Below are 17,332 nucleotides of genomic sequence, written 5' to 3' on the forward strand. Positions count from 1 at the left end.
ATAGGGGGCCCAAAACTGAACCCAGTACTCAAAATGAGATCCCACCTGTGCCCCATAGAGCTTCATTAACACCTCTTTACGCTTGTACACTATTTCTCTTGATTTGAATGCCCACATAGCATTCGCTTTCTTCATTACAAATTTCACCTGGTCATTAATTTTTAGGTTTCCTTGCACATCCAAGGTCTGAATTTTCATCTCATCCAAATAGTATGCTTCCTGTTTATTTCCACTGCCAAAATGTACAACTGTACATTTCTCGGTGTTAAATCTCATCTGCCATCATTTTGCCCAGTTTCCTAATCTGTTTATATCCTTCTGCAACTTTACGGTTTCTACACTTCCTACTCTGTCCCCAATCTTGGGGACCTCCGCAAATTTGGCCACAAAACCATTTAAACCACAATCCAAATCATTAATTCCTTTTTCCTTGGAATATATCTATCCTGCATTCTTTTTATTACTGCCACATGCCATTCCAGAATCGATCATAACTGAACCTGAACATGTTTATTGTGATGAACGGCTTCTAATAAATGTTCTGGGTTTAATTTTTTAAAATCTCGTTGTGGCTCCTCTTCATCACCTCTTTGGAAGCTGAATTCACAAAATTTTCCATATATTTTTTCAGCAATAATTCTGTGGTGCAGAGGGTAACTAATCTTTCCTAGAGGTTAAAATTTGCATTTTGATTTTGTTGTCTCAACTGAACATTGTACAAGGTGAAGGCTGATTAAAATGGATTCAGTAATGATGGCCTTCAAACTTTGCATTATTGCTGTGGCTACACAGCTTGAATGATAAACTGCTGTTTCTACAGGGAATTAACTCATGGAAATGTTCTAAATACATTCATTGGAGATAGACCTCTGTGAAAAGTTTACTGCCCATTGGCAACAATCCTTGAAAAGAGATGAATCATCACCCAACAGAGCAGCCCAGGAATAGGCCATTTGGTGAACAATATCTGTGGTGACCATGATGCTCATTTAAATTAATCCCATCTGTCAGCACATGGTCCATACACATCACCCATTCCTTCTTGTTCATGTGCCCAACCAAATGCCTCTTAAATTATGGCGATTTCACCACTATCCTGGCTGTGTGGGCCCTACCCCCACCGCACTGTGCACAAACCTGCCTCACTTTTCTCCTTTTCCCCCTCTCATGTTCAATATAGGCATCGTAGTATTTTTACATCTCCCACGGGGGCGGGGGAAGAAGAAATCTACCTTCTCCAGGACTACAATAATTGGATAAATTTCAACCAGGCCATCACTCAGCTTCCAATGCTCCAGAGAAAACTATCCAAATTTGTCCAATCACTCCTCAGAGCCAATGCTCTATCCCAAGCAACCCCCTGATAAACTCCTTTTGTCATGCAGCAACTAGAATTGCAGAAAACACTCAAAATGTGGCCTAACCACATTTATACTTCATGCCCTGCTCAATGAAGAATAATTTCTTTAACGCTCTACACTTGTGTTGCCACTTTCAAGGAGCTCGCGCTTGCACCCCAAGATCCCTCATTGCAACACTACTACAAGTCCTCTCAAAGTGCATGGCACTTGTCTCGATTAAACTCCATCTGCCATTTCTCTGCCCACATTTATAAGTCATCTGGTTTAGAAGGGAAAATACGAGGGGAACTGGGTGAATTAACAGGAGAGAGAGAAAAATATGAGGGGGTGTGGGCAGGTTACATGAACTTGGAAAATTCCATATTCATACCATCGATTCACAAATGCAATAAGAGATGGTTCCTCTGGATTTGACATCACCCAGACAATGGAGGAGGCAGAAGACAAAGGTCAGAGTGGGAATGGAATGGAACTTAAAACAGCTTGCGACCATGAGCCAAGATGGCCATTGTGATCCAAGTGGAGGCATTCAGTCAATCTGTCATTTACTCTGGATTGGGTTTCCTGCCACAGAGGGCACGGACATGGTTGGAGGAGGTGACTGTGAAACATTACCCTGCATGAGAATCCCTGGATGGTGGTAACTGATGTAGATTGCAGGAGAAAATGCCTGAGGACTGGGAGGAATTAGTAATCTGTAATTATTTGAAAGATCTTACTGTAAGATTCATCACCAATGAGAAGGAAAGCAGCTTCACTCTATTCTCCCTCTCAGAAAGATTTAGTTGATAAACAAAACAATCTTTCAGCACAGCCAGGGGCAAAAGGGCTCTTAATTTAGTCTTGCAATCAACAGACTTTGAAGTTACCCACCGTAAATGACTCAAAATTCAATTCTAGATTCTCTTCTGGTGGAAGTATAAGAGCCAGTGGCTTGCTAAATCAGATGAGCCTTATTCTGAGTTTCCATTTTGACTTTCACACCATCAAATGCAAGCCCCAGTTTTTTATCCCCAAGTATTTTCTATCCTTACCCACTTTGCAACCACACCTACCTGAAATTGGAACAAACAACAGCTAATTTTAATATGTATAAATCATATACAAAATAATTTACCCACATTTTCACATCACTGTAGCCACTGAGGGATAACTTGTGCCCATCAGGATACTTCACCAGCCACTAAAGGGTGATATTTACCTTGGTGTTAATGACTCTGTTCCAGTGTTACTTTCAGACATAATGACATCTTCAACATTCACAATATTTATTTTCTTACTGACCAGAACTATAAAGCATTGTGTAAAAATGAGAAAAGCTCAAGTCAACCAGGAGAGATAAACTTCTGATTGCAATGTTGTTGTGCAAATTTGCTACATTATTGAAGTCTCACAGAGCTTACTGTCATGATAATGAATATGTATGAGATGTACCGGAAATCACGTGGTATAAGAGGGAGATAAGAGCACAAGCAGGAGAACAAAGGAAACTGGAAGATAAAGACACTGAGAAGTTTACATCAAACTTGTGTTTGATGTTTTATTAACTTCACATTTCGGGCCACAAATGTGACACTTATAACAGATATTCAAAATCAAGCAATAATAGAAATAACAGAATATTACAGCACGGTACAAGCCCTTTGGCCCACGATGTTGTGTTGATCTTGATATTTCTAACAAAAAAATAATACCCTGTAGGAGCTACTGAGATAGATGCTAAATAAAGGCAAACACATACAAAGGTTGTCAATTCAAGACTGGTTTATTGCAGACATACACAGACCTTTTATTCCCTGCCTGTCAATGAGAATATTAGTAAACACCTTCCGGTCCACAGGACCAGCAGGTTAAAGCTAGGAGCCATTAGTGCCCCGTGCCTTTAGGCAGGGGCTTCATCTGTTCCACTCACTGTACTTTGGTGCCCAGCACTGTTAGCCCGCGATGTGTCAGGTAAGTCTGTGAACTGATGGTGGTGGTTTGTAATACTGCGCTGTGCATCCGCTACAACCCTGTTTTTATTTCACCTATGTATGCCTGTCTAAGAGTCTCTTAAATGCTCCTTATGTGATATTGTAATGGATAAATATATTTGAAGAATTTGGTATATTTGGGATTTTGGTAAGATTTAGAGTAGGTTACATACATACACACACATACATTTTAAAACATCTTATTTGAAAGACTGAAGAAATATTGAAGATCTCTGGAGAATGTTATTCACATTCACAAGTAGGTGTTAAGCGAACTGATGTCATAAAATGAATGACCATTGTTTGAAAATGGAGCCAGGATGGCTACAAGTACTTTTCTGCAGGGTGCTTAGAGGAAAGTCACACCTGGGTTTTGTTTATCTAATGCTAGGTTAACCAGAAGAAAGAATTCCTGTTGTTTGGAATAAGAGGAATGGAACTCTGTAGTAGCTTGCAGAAAGACGGTACCATCTGGAAAACCCTAATTGGGCAAGGTTCATCAGTGAGACACTGAGGTGACTAATGGTGGTACCTCAGTTGTGGAAATCCTGGAACAACAGATCTCTCTCTAAAAACCCTACAAGACCTATCCTGAGCGGTAAACATTTACCTTTTGAGCACCAAATCCTGGTGAAATTTATTCACATTCCATTCTGTGCACAGCAGAATTGCCTGCATCCAGAGAACTTGGAAGAAGGAGAAGTGAGATTGAACTATGAACCAAATAACTTTTCTTAAATTTAAACGCATTACAAACATGTGCACTTAGAATTAAAAGGGGGTTAATTGGGGTTTGTTAAGTATAGAGTTAAGTTAAAGTTTGATTCTATTTTCATGATTAAATTTGATTAAAAATAACTTCTGTTTTAAAGACCACTTGTCTTGGTAAATGTCTCTTGCTGCTGGGTTTTGGGATCCTTTGCGCTCTTTACAATATCTGTTTGGATAATGATATTGGGCCTGTTCAAAGTAGGAAATGGCTTCTACCAGCAGGAATTTCTATTTGATAAAAAAAAAATATTGATAGGTGGCTGGCCAAATATGTTTCCTAAAAATTAATACCCTCTCCCTCACTAAACCACATTCAGCCCCGTGACATCTTTCTATGTTGCATTACTGGGACCACCAAGGACCTGACCCATTTCCCATCTCTCCTTGCAATGCCAATATGGCAGCTGCCATAAGAACTGACAAATCACATTTTAATTCAGCAAGTAACATGAAGGTTATCCTGACATCCTGCTTAAAAGGAAGGGTCAACAAGCCGTCCTAATTTTGTCACTTCATTTTTATTTTGCTTCCCATGGGGCATTAGCAAAAACTGTCCTATCATAATTTGGCTCACCAAATTATGAGTAAAATCATGATCCCTGTTCATGAAAACCCATAACTTTCAATGTTACACAGATAATCAAGGATGAATTCTGTAATAAAAGTGAATAAAACATTGAAAGAATTTCCCCCTTATCAACGCTGATATTGTAGCGCACCAGGCAACTGGGCAAGCAAAAAAGGCCAAATCACTGCAACACTTGGACAGTCCAAGATGGCACAGAGTCCCCTTTACCACTGAGAAGGAGCCTGGGCCTAGCACCATGTGCGGGCTGAGATGCCCCTGACTTCCGCGTAGCGACCAGCCAGCTGGAGAGTGATGCCACAATGCAATGACGTCACTGCTGGAAGTCAGGGGCACGTCACCAGAAGTGGGCGGGCCAGTGAGCACACGCGTGGAATTTAAACCAGTAAAGCCAGTCTTTGTTTTACACTCACCTTGTGGGGACGTCTCTTTATTTGGTAGCGCTGCTGCAGCGGATGCTACAAATCGATAACTTCTTACTTGCTGCAACCAAACAGGTCTGCAAGATACACCAACCAAAATAGAAAACATGACCAGAAATCCCAGAGATCATAAATTCAAATGTGTCAGAAATAGAAGTACCTTTAAAGAAATTGCTCGAGACAAAAATTGAGAACAAAGAACATTTATTACAGCAACAATGCAAAGTTGGGTGCTTCCCCTTACCCTGAGAATACACACATACACTGGGGCTCACCCAACTTTTATACAGTTGATTTCAGTATAGGAATACCCTCCCCCTTACATTCTTCTGCCTCCTGCTGGAGAGGTTTGGCATTAGGCAATCCTTCCTGCCTACGAGCAATTTCAGTATACTTCGAGGACCAGGGGGTATCCTGTCGGTGTCCCTTCATGTTATTGTCCTTATTCACACCTTCCTGATTCTCGGGGCTACAGTCTCTTGATATGCAGAGTTGGCTCATCCTGTCTAGGGTTGGCTAATTTAATATGTATAAATCTGTGTAAGGTTAGCTAATTAGATATGTAGGACTTGGTACTTCTGTCCAAGGCTAGGAGACCCTTATCTGATCCAGACTACCTCAACTTCCTACATTCTATTGTTCCTTACCACTCCTTATCTTAGTCTTATGGTGGCTCTTGTCACAAAGACTAGAAGATTCTTATGTTAATCGTGCTGACTCTGCTTTCCTGCATCCTAATTCCCAAACTCATCCTGTTTGTACTGGTTACAGCCATTAACTGATATATGAATTTTAGTTTCCTTCATGTTCATAATTTTAGATCAGTTTTCCCATCTCTCACAAAAGGATTGGTGAAATCTTGACTCTGTATTGTTAACACCAAAGTCCCTATATTTTTAAGGCATTTGGACAAGTAACTGAGAAACATTGCATTTTAAACACATGGTACGTCAACTTTAAAAAAATAACATCTAACTTGATGAAGAATGTGATACTACAACAGGAAAAACAGATGGAATCAGACACATTCTATTAGCATTGGGAAGCAAAGAAAAATGGATTGGTTTTCCATCCCTTCCGAAGCGACCCAATGACCCCGACACGTCCTCCCCGACCTGTGACCGTAGTGGAGTTCAAAGGTCCCACGATGGTCGCAAGTCGATGTTTTGACCCCGTGCGAAGAGCCCTGAAGCCTTAGAGCCTATTTTTAAAATCAAATGATTTGACAAACGAGAACAGAGACACAGGACACAAAAGACCCAAAATGTCCGGATTGACTTTGTGACTGAGGGTCCATTGGATGGGGGCAGCCATCTTAATTTCTGTGCGCATGCGCCAGTCATCAGTTGGCGCTTGCGCAAATGTTTCGCTTCGTGGCCCTCAATCGGCACATGCGTATCTGCAACATATGTGCGAACTCACCACGCATGCGCCAACCAGACTTGCCAATCTCCTGCCCCCGCCAACTCCCGCTGCAAGTTACCCCACGTCCTCCAGCCTCGCCCTGTCGGCGTCATCAGGCCTCGCACCGACGCCTGGGCTCCATCCAAACACCCCGCCGATACCGGCCGCTCCCGGGTGGGTCCCACCGGGCTGCTGGTCGCCCGTTTTCCCTGGACCGCGCGGCTGAGGATCCCGGCGCCGCCGCCAATTTCTTCCCGTTGGGCCAGCGGGGACACGACGGACCCTGAGCAGATGATGCCGCCACAAACGTCCCGCCTTCCCACAGCACGAGCCAATCAGCCCGCGAATCCGCCTATCAATCCAACCCGACTTCAGCGTCCAATCAAATAGCGGCCTCACCGAATCAGCCCATTGGCTCGCGCAACTGAAGCAACCAATCAGCAAGCGATCGAACACAAAGGCGCACCCACTCAGCATCGCAAGACAGAAGACAGGCAGTCGAAGGAGCAGGAGACCCTTCGGCCCTTCCATTTCCAGCTACCCCAACAACTCAATCAAATCCTTAGATTTCATAGGATCACTTTGTCTTGGCTCCAAGATCCCTCTGATCCCAAGAAATACATTGTACCCCAACTACAAGGGAGACTATTTATTCTCATTCTTTCCTCCAAATTTATTACCGCTTCCAATTTAATGTCTGTTAATTTTTTCAAAGTATCTGCATCTAAGTTAAATGCATATGATCCCTCTACGAATGTGTCCGCCAATAAATTCATCACAAGTCCATGGATCCCAATTTCAAATGAACCTTCAATAGGGTAGAGAATTCCAAGGATATTTCATTTTCATTTAAGACATCTAAGCAGCCGATCGGTTATTGGGAAATTGTGACACTTGGTGTTCGGCTCCTTTGCATTATCGTCTCTCGATCCGTGCTGCTGTGTCCTCTCATAATGTTGTAAGGTCATCTCCATTTTTTCCAATGACAGAGATCCATATTCAAACTTTCCTCCTATCACCCGGTTAAAACATCCCAGAAACAAATTTGACAATATGTGTGCACTTCTCATTCTTCATATAAGGAAACTGGACACGTGACTCCCGATGTGAAATTGGAGTGTTCGCGCTACTGTGAAGGGTGGAAAGGAGGACACACACTCAAGCAATCAAAGTTAAAGATGCTTCATTACACTGATAGCTCTACTTCTATTCTCTCCCCGCTGCTGTCGACAGGAGTGATGTCACATTCGCGCCGGCCTCTGATTGGTCAGTATTCCTGTCCTTGTTGATTCCTTCCGTGTGGGTTGTCCCCTGGGATGAAAGTTGTTGGTCCCCGTGGACTCTGTGCGGTCACCACGTTCATCAACCATCTTGTGTATAGGGTGGATTCCCAGTTAGCATGATCCCCCACCTCCCCAGAACCAGTGATTAGAGCACTGTTTGCTGCTTTTGGTCACCTATATCTGTGTCGTGGGGGCTGAGTAGAGGCCAGTTTGCTAATGTCCAGATGGAGGGGGCATGAGGTGGTTTATGGGGGGATTTCTTTATTCTTTCTTTTATATATATCACATATATTTGTATTTCATTTGTATTATTATTAATTGTGTTAATTTTTTGTGTATTTAATTTATAAATAATATATTTTTTAAATGATCAGAGGTCAATCCACGGGACCTGAAGAGGCCTAGAGTAACTGGGGACACCCTCCTGCCCCCCACCACCCCAAATATCAATGTGAACCACTACGATCATTGACAAAATCATCGAGGACCCCTTCACCCGGCCAACAGCATCATCCAGCTATTCCCGTCGGGAAAGAGATCCAGGAATTTCAGAGCCGGTACCACCAGGCCCAGGAACAGCTGCTTCTTCCAAGCAGGCAGAATGTGGAACGATTCATGTGCTGCTCATACAAATACTCAACTCTGCTATTTATTCAACAATATGGAGTTATTTTACTGGACGTGCTGCACATGTATCATTTGTCTGTTAGTGTGAGGGCTTGGTTGTGTGTTTACATGTGTTTACCCCAAGAACGCTGTTTCATCAGGTCGTACTTGTGTTATCCAATGGTAATAAATTTGACCTTGTACTTTGGAGCAGGTGCAGAAGAGATTTCCTGGATCGGGGAATGTATCTCATGAAGCAACGTTGACTGAGTAGGGCTTTTCTCTTCCCTAACCCCCGCACCCCACAAGATTGACATTATTCAGAAAATATTTCCAAAGAGGAAGACCGTTGCAAGTCCTTTCTCCTCCTCCTGTTGAATCCAGATATTCCCTTCACTGCACATTGCTGTATACGTCTCTGTTTATCTTCATTGCCACCATTTTGATACCATGTGGTTACTGCCCCCCTCTGCTGTTGGAGGAGTTCCCCTTGGTCTCAGCCTCTCAGTGCCCAGTAATGGGAGGGTTATGATCGATTCCTATAGTGCCTTCGTGTTGGCAGCGCCAAGTCTCCACCCATTCCTCATCATGTACTCCTGCAGCCTGGAATGTCCCAGTCAGCAGCGTTCCCTCCACAACATCTCCGCTCACTGAAAGACTGACAGGTTTTAACATAGAACACGAGAGCACAGTACAAGCAGTTCAGCCCTCGATGTTGTGCCGACTGATGTATTCCTACCAAAATAAAAATAACTAACCCCTTCCTCCCTCATAACCCTCCATTCTTCTTACATCCATGTGACTCAGAGCCTCTTAAATGCCCCTAAGATTTCAGCCTTCACCACCACCCCAGTTCTTGGGCTCGTCCCATGTCCCTGACCTGGTACGCATACACTGCATCCCCTCCCCTTGTCACCCTCCTGCTCCCCTCACCTTGAGCCAGTAGTGAAGGTGGTTTCTGTTCCAATAGGTGTTGGGGGCCTCAACCAGGGAGCAGATCCGAGAGATGAACCCCAAGTGCACCGAATTCAAGTTCCCGCAGATCAAAGTACGTCCATGGGCCAAGGTGAGTGACCCAATGGTGAACTGGAGCTCCAGGGGTGGTCTCCTTCCTCTGGCTCCATCCCCAATACTGTCCCCTGTCACCCACCAGGCCCATTCCCAAAGCCCCCATCTCCCACCAGGCCCATCCCCAAACCCCTCCCCCTGCTGAGATCGTCCCCAAGGCCTCTGTCCCCCACTGGGCCCGTCCCCAATGCTCCACCCATTGCTTGGACTGTTCCCAGAGCTCCTGACTCCTACCAGGGCCTTCACCCAGCCCCTGTCCCCCAACATGCCCAGCCAAAAGTCCCCATCCCATCCCCCCTCACCTATTTGCCTGAACCCAAAGGCCCATCCCCATCAGGTCTGTCCACCCACCAGACCCGTTCCCTCACTGGAACCCTCTCCAATCAATCACCCATCACAACTTGCCCACCCCAGTTCTTGAATCTCCCCCTTCTGCCACCCACAGGCCTTGGAATATGAGCTGTTCCTGGGACCTCCAGACAATGGAGATGTGGGGAGGGTAGTGGTCCATCTCCTTCCCGGTGGAAGCGTCCCATACCTTCACCAAGCTGGGGAATCCCCTGACCCTTTGCACAGGGATATCTGTCCCATCTGAGCCAGTCCTTTCTCTCCCTCCACCTTGGAGAATGTGGCCCAGTTCATCTGGCTGCTACAGTACACGCTGCCCTTCACCTCTTGCCCCAGGACTCCTGCTCCCACTTGTCCTTCAATGAGCTATGTGACCACAGCCAGGAGCTGCCCCATCCTCATTACCCTGTGGGTGAATGGGTGGGACATGACGACGGGGTTGTAGGTGGTGGAATTGGGGTAGGAAAGTTTGGGTGAGACCTGGGAAAGAGAGCTGTGATCATCTGGCTGTGATCATTCGGCAAAGATGGTGTGAGGCATTGAAGAGTGAGTTAATGGGCAGTCCCCTGCTGGGTCCATCCCCCACCGGGTCCATCTCCAAAATTCTCCTCCACCAGGTCCATCCTCAATATTATCCCTCGCCGGGTCCACCACCAATCACATCCCCACTGGGTCCAACCCGAATACCGTCCCCCGCTGGTTCCATCCCCAATCCTGTCTCCGCCGGTTCCATCCAAAATCCTGTCTCCCGCTGAGTCCGTCCCTAATCCCGTCCTCCGCTGCGTCCATCCCCAATCCATTCCCCCACTGCATCCAACCCGAATACCGTCCCCCACCAGATCAGACCCCAATACCATCCCCCACTGGATCCATTCCCAATCGCATCCCCACCGGGACCTCCCAACTCCAACCGATTCCGTCCCCAGTACAGTTCCCAACTTGGCCTGTCACTAATTATTTTGCCTGACAGGTCCTCCCACAAACACAATTCCCCACTGGACCCTCCCCAAAGCCCCTGACCCCCACCAGGTCCATTCCCAAAGCCATTGTCCCCCACTGGCTGGTGTCCAAAGCCCCCGCCTCCCCACTAGACCCATCCTGAAGCCCCAGCCCTCCACTGGGCCTGCCCCAAAGGCCCATTCCCCATCATGTCTGACCTCCCTCTGGACCGATCCTCTCACTAGGCCCATCTCCAATCGATCACGCACCGGAACTGCCCCACCCCAGTTACTGAACCTCCCCCTTCCCCCACTGACAGGACTTGGAACCTATTGCTCCAGGGACCCCCAGACGGTGGAGATGTGGGGAGAGCAGTGGTCCAGTCAACTTGCCGGTGGCAGCATCCCAGACCTTCACTGAGCTGTGGAATTCCCTGACCCCTGGCACTGGGACATCTGTCCCATCTGAGCCAGTCCTCTTTCCACCCCCCCCCCCACACTGGAGGCTGTGCCCCTGTAGCTGGCTGCTACAGTACACCCTACCCTTCACCATTTGCCCCAGGACTCCTGCTCTCACTTGTCCTTCGACAAGCTGTGTGACTACAGCCTGGACCTTCCCCCACCTCATTACCCTTGGCCCTGTGGGTGAGTGGGTGGGACATGACAGGGGGGATGTAGGTGGTGGAAATGGGGTAAGAAAGTTTGGGTGAGAGCCGGGAAAGAGAGCGATGATCATCTGGCCAGGGAGAAGCATTGGGGACAGAGTCACTGGGCAGGGGTCAGAGCCTCAGGGAAACAAGGGCACTGGAATTTGAAGCAATCACAGCTCATGGAAAGTAGGAGGAAGAACCCTGGGAACCATTGAGAGTGGCGAGGTTAGCGTCGCGGTTAGAACAACGCTTTTAAGGGGCCAGCGAGCCGGGTTCAAATTTGACACTGTCTCTGGGGAGTTGTACGTTTTTCCCATGTCTGCGTGGGTTTCCACCAGTTGCTCCTGGTCCTTCCACCATTTAAAACGTACCGGGGGTTGTAGGTCATTGGTGTAATTGAGTGGTTGTGGCTCATAGACTGAAAGGGCCTGTTCCCGGGCTGCAGGTGTCAATCTAAAATCTCCATCTAAAATGATAGTCCAGCCTGTCATGAATTTTTTAAAGATTCAACTCAAATGACTGGTCCAAATAGACAACTCTGAAACAGTCCTTTCGCTCCTTCTTTTCTGCTGGCCAAGCTGCTTGCAAACAAACCATATCCCTCTCAACCTTTTCATTCGACGGACCCATTCAACTGACATTACATTGTCAACCTGTGGGCCTGTGGGAATAAGTTATTTCCCTGCCTGGCAACCTGATTATGTTCCTCCATAATGGTGAAGTTTTGGAAGTCTGGTTGGCGCATGCGCTGTGGATTTGCGACTTGGGGTTGGGTTCACGCATGTGTGGCTGATACGCACGTGCTGACTAAGGGCCACTCAGCAAAGTCTTTGTGGAAGCGCCAACTAACAAGTCGCGCATGCGCACTGAAATTAAGATGGCTGCCCCCAGCCGATGGACCCTGAGAAACTGAGTCACAAAATCAATCTGCACATTTTGGGTCGTACGTGCCCTGTGTCTCTGTTCTCGTTTGATTTTAAAAATAGTCTCTAAGACTTCAGGGCTCCTCGCACAGGGGCAAATCTCCGACTTGCGTCCATTGTGGGACCTTTCGGGTTTCATTACGGTTGCAAGTCGGGGAGGACCTGTCGGGAGTCATTGGGTCGCTTAGGAAGGGATGGAAAACAAATCTGAAGGAGTTTAGAGATAGTTATTATTTTAATTGCAGAAGTTTAGAAACAGTTATTATTTTAATGTTAGGAGTTCTGAAACAGTTATAGAAGGTAGAAAAACAGCAGAACAGAGTAAACAAGATAACAGAGGAATTTAAGAAATATGCACGTACACACACAAAGAGCTTGTTTAATCGGGGGTGGGGAAAGGTGGTGTGAGTACGGGATAGGAGAAAGTCGGACTCAGTCAAGAGTCAGGTGAATAGGGCAAAGTGCCAAACCAATCCAAGAAGGATAAATGTAGGAAAAATGTAAGGGGAGGTGAATTGAAAAATGTATAAAAACAAAGAAGCTTCCCGCCCTCGGTGTACTTTCCCGAGGTAGGGGGAGAGTATCCAACCTTGCAATGTTGTAAATGTAAATAAATGTTCTTTGTTCTCAACTTTTGTCTCGAGCAGATTTTGTGAATGTGAAGCCACTTCTCACAAATCCATTTTTCTTTGCTTCCCAATGCTCATAGAATGAGTCTGATTCCATCCGTTTTTCCTGTTGTTGTATCACATTCTTCATAAAGTTAGATGTTATTTTTTAAAGTAGTGTCACCTGAACAATAATGCTCCAATCCTTCTGATCCTGATGTACCAAGTGTTTAAAATGCAATGTTTCTCAGTTACTTGTCCAAATGCCTTAAAAATATAGGGACTTTGGTGTTAACAATACAGAGTCAATATTTCACTAATCCTTTTGAATTTATGATCTCTGGGATTTCTCGTCAAGTTTTCTATTTAGGTTGGTGTATCTTGCAGACCTGTTTGGTTGCAGCAAGTAAGAAGTTATCGCCTTGTAGCATCCGCTGTGGCAGCGCTACCACATACTGTTTTAAATTCCCCACGTGTGCTCGCTGGCCCACCCACTTCTGGTGACGTACTCCCTGACTTCCATCTTTACGTCATTGTGTCGTGGAGTCACTCTCCAGCTGGCTGCCGCTATGTGGAAGTGTAGGGCTCCTCAGCCCATACATGGTGCTAGGAGTGGGCTCCTTCTCGGCAGTGAAGGGGAGTCTGTGCCATCTTGGATTATCCAAGTGTTGCAGCGATTTGGCCTCTTTTTGCTCACCTGGTCTCTTGACGCACCATAATCTCAGCATTTATAAGGGGGAAATTCTTTCAATGTTTCATTCACTTTTATTACAGAATTCTTCCTAGATTATCTGTGTAACATTGAATGTTATGGGTTTTCATGAACAGGGATCATGATTTTACTCATAATTTGGTGAGCAAATAGATGGGACATTTTTACTAATGCCCCATGGGAATCGAAATAAAAATGAAGTGACAAAATTTGGAAGGTTTGTTGACCCTTGTTTTTAAGCAGGATGTCAGGATAACCTTCATCTTGCTTGCTGAATTAAAATGTGATTTGTCAGTTCTTAATGGCAGCTGCCATATTGGCATTGCAAGGAGAGATGGGAAATGGGTCAGGTCCTTGGTGGTCCCAGTAATGCAACGTAGAAAGATGTCACGGGGCTGAATGTGGTTTAGGGAGGGTGAGGGTATTAATTTTTAGGAAACGTATGTGGCCAGCCACCTATCAATATTTTTTGTCAAACAGAAACTGCTGCTGGTAGAAGCCATTTCCTACTTTGAACAGGCCCAATGTCAATATCCAAGCACATATTGTTAAGAGCCCATAGGATCCCAAAACCCAGCAGCAAGAGACATTCACCAAGACAAGTGGTTTTTAAAACAGAAGTTATTTTTAATCAAATTTAAACATGTAATTAGAATGAAACTTTAAATTAACTCTATACTTAACTAATCCAAATGAACCCCCTTCTAATTCTAAGCGCACATGTTTGTAATGTGTATAAATTTAAGAAAAGTTCTTTGGTTCAAGGTTCAATCTCACTTCTCCTTCTTCCAAGTTCTCTGGATGCCCAGCCTCCCCCTCGCCCTACAACTCCCCCTTCACCCTCCCCCTTACCCCTGCCTGGCCCCGCCCCCTCCCCTCATTCACCGCCCCCGCCCCCTCCCCTCATTCACCTGCCCCGCCCGCTCCGGGCTCCCGTCCCTCCCATCCCCCTCCCTCTCCCTCATCCCCATCCCCTCCCCGCCCCCTGCACCGACCCCTCGGCTCCACCCAAACACCCCGCTGGTACCGGCCACTCCTGGGTGGGGCCCGGCGGGCTGCGGGTCGCCCGCTTGCGCGGCTGAGGAAGGTCCCGGCGCTGCCGCCAACTTCATCCCATTCGCGCCCGCGGCGACGCGACGGACCCCGAGCAGATGACGCCGCCACCAACGTCCCGCCTCCTCACAGCAAGAGCCAATCAGCCCGCGAAACCGCCCATCAATCCAACCCGACTTTAGCGTCCAATCCCATAGCGGCCTCACCCAATCAACCCATTGGCTCGCGCAACTGAAGCAACCAATCAGCGAGAGAGCGAACACACAGGTGAACCCAATCAGCATCGCAAGACAGAAATCAAAGGCAGTGGAAGGAGCAGGAGACCTTTCGGCCCTTCCACTTACAACTACCCCAACACTCAATCTAATCCTTGGGAAACACAGGATCACTTTGTCTTGGCTCCAGGATTCCTCTGATCCCAAGAAATACATTGTACCCCAACTGCAAGGGAGACTATTTATTATCAAACTTTCCTTTATATTTATTACTGCTTCCAATTTAATGGAGGACACAAGTGGTTGTGTCAGCCAGCTGGACCGCCTCGGGGAACCTCATGGAGCAGGCAATCTTGGTGAGAAGGTAACTCATCCCGCGGGAGGCCGGTAGTGACCCTACAATGTCATTGTAGATATGGCTGAACCTATGTGGTGCTGGCTCGAATGTCTGGCATGGTGCCTTCACGTATGTCTGTATTTTGGTCATCTGGCAGAGTGTGCAGGCCTTGGCCCACTGACAACCTGTTTTTGAAGGCTCAGCAAGAGCAAACGATTGACCACCATTTTGACAGTACTGATGGCTGGGTGCGTCAGATTGTGCACCTCATCATAAAACTGCCATCTCAATGCTGTCGGCACGATGAGGTGGGGTTTGCCATTGGAATGTCGCAGAGGAGCGTCTACTTACCAGGATCGATGTTAACATCCTCCAGCCTGAGCCTGGACACTGCTCTCTTGCTTGCAAGGATCTCAGGGTCATCCTGCTGTCCCCTGCCGAGGGCTAAGTAGTCTATTCACTGGGACAGGTCCTGGATAGACTTGATTGCGGGGATGGGGCAGTGCGTCACCCATGATGTGTTGAATGTCGGTAGTGAACTCAGACTCATATGAGAGGAGTCGCTGCTGCTTGGCCGGCCACAGGTCCAACACTTTATGGAAGGCAAAAGTTAATGGCTTCTGGTTCATGAAGACACTGAATTGTCTACCTTCCAAAAATACCTTAAGTGCCTGACTGCCAGGTACAGCACCAATTGCTCTCAGTCAAAGACGCTGTATTTGAGTTCAGGTGGCCAGAGATGTCTGCCAAAGAAGGACAGGGGCTGCCATTCCCCTTTGATGAATTGCTCCAGTGCACCCCCTACTGCTGTGCAGGAAGTATCTACTGTGAGAGTGGTGGGTGTCTCTGGCCTGGCGTGTACCACAAGGGTTGTGTTGGCCAGTGCGTCCTTGGCCTTCTGGAACGCCTCCAAATCCTTTTGTCCCAGGTAATGTCTTTACCTTTCTCCGCATGATGTGGGCCACGGGGATCAGACGTGCCTTCCAGTCCTCTCCTGACTCTATCTTAATGTTTTGTCTAGAAATGCCCGTTAAAATTCTTTAAAAGTTTAGATAACTTCAGTGATGTTAATTTAACTTATGATGGTAAAATTGGTGGAAAAGAGCAAAAAAAACGACAACAGATTATCAAAAAACTACATTTTCCAAAAGTTCAAGTTTTGGAGCCTACCTACAGGAAAGACATCGAGACTCAGCCTGAAATGGATCCCAGGAGAAAGGTACAGCTTTCGGATGTAGAGTTCAATATTACATCGGTAGAGCCCTCTAAAGTGGGCGCCAAACAGCCTTTAGAACAAAGAGTTACTCAGGTTCGCACATGTGCAGTAGCATCTGATGGCAATGTTATGAATGAACCACTTGTAGTAACATCAGTTGAAGTACCGGCTGGGGAAAGGCATTTGTCAACTGTAGCGGTGGCACTGCAAACTGCACCTTTTGAGATAAAAGAACCTATACAACTTGATGGACTGGGGAAAACCCCGGCCAGCGTCCTCCAGTCATTGCTGGAGAGGCTGTGGCTGGGGTTTCCACACGCAGCTATACTACAAGGAAGGCAACCAGAATGAAGGAAGCAAAAGAAGACCCTTTGGTTATGCAGAAGAAGCAGGAATCTGTTGAGCCAGAATCTCTTCCAATTGAAAAGATTCTTGTGAATCTTGAATCTAAATGATCTTATACAATGCAGGGATTATCCAAGATTATGACTGAACTTGGTACTAGGTTTAATACTCTGTGGTGACAAGAGATGGAAGAAAAGAGCCGTGCTACAAGAAGGAATGGTTGTAATGGTGACTCGGCAGTTGGAGCTGATTAAAAGAAGAGTTGTTCTTTTTTTTTAATTTTTTTTTAAATATTAAATAATGATGATGTTAGTTTAAGATGAAGTGAGAGTTGGGGGAGAGAACTGGATGGGCACTATTTCCTGAAAGTCATCTGCTACGTGTGAGTTATCTCACACCCATTTTTTTGGGAGTTACCGCATTGCGCGGTTTAGACGGGAGGGGGTATTTTTAACCTCCTACCTGTTTTTTTTTTCCTTTTTTTGTATTATTAGATTAAAGCGTTAAGGGTTT

This window comes from Narcine bancroftii, chromosome 11 (genome assembly GCF_036971445.1).
Source record: "Narcine bancroftii isolate sNarBan1 chromosome 11, sNarBan1.hap1, whole genome shotgun sequence".
Classification (NCBI taxonomy): Eukaryota; Metazoa; Chordata; class Chondrichthyes; order Torpediniformes; family Narcinidae; genus Narcine; species Narcine bancroftii.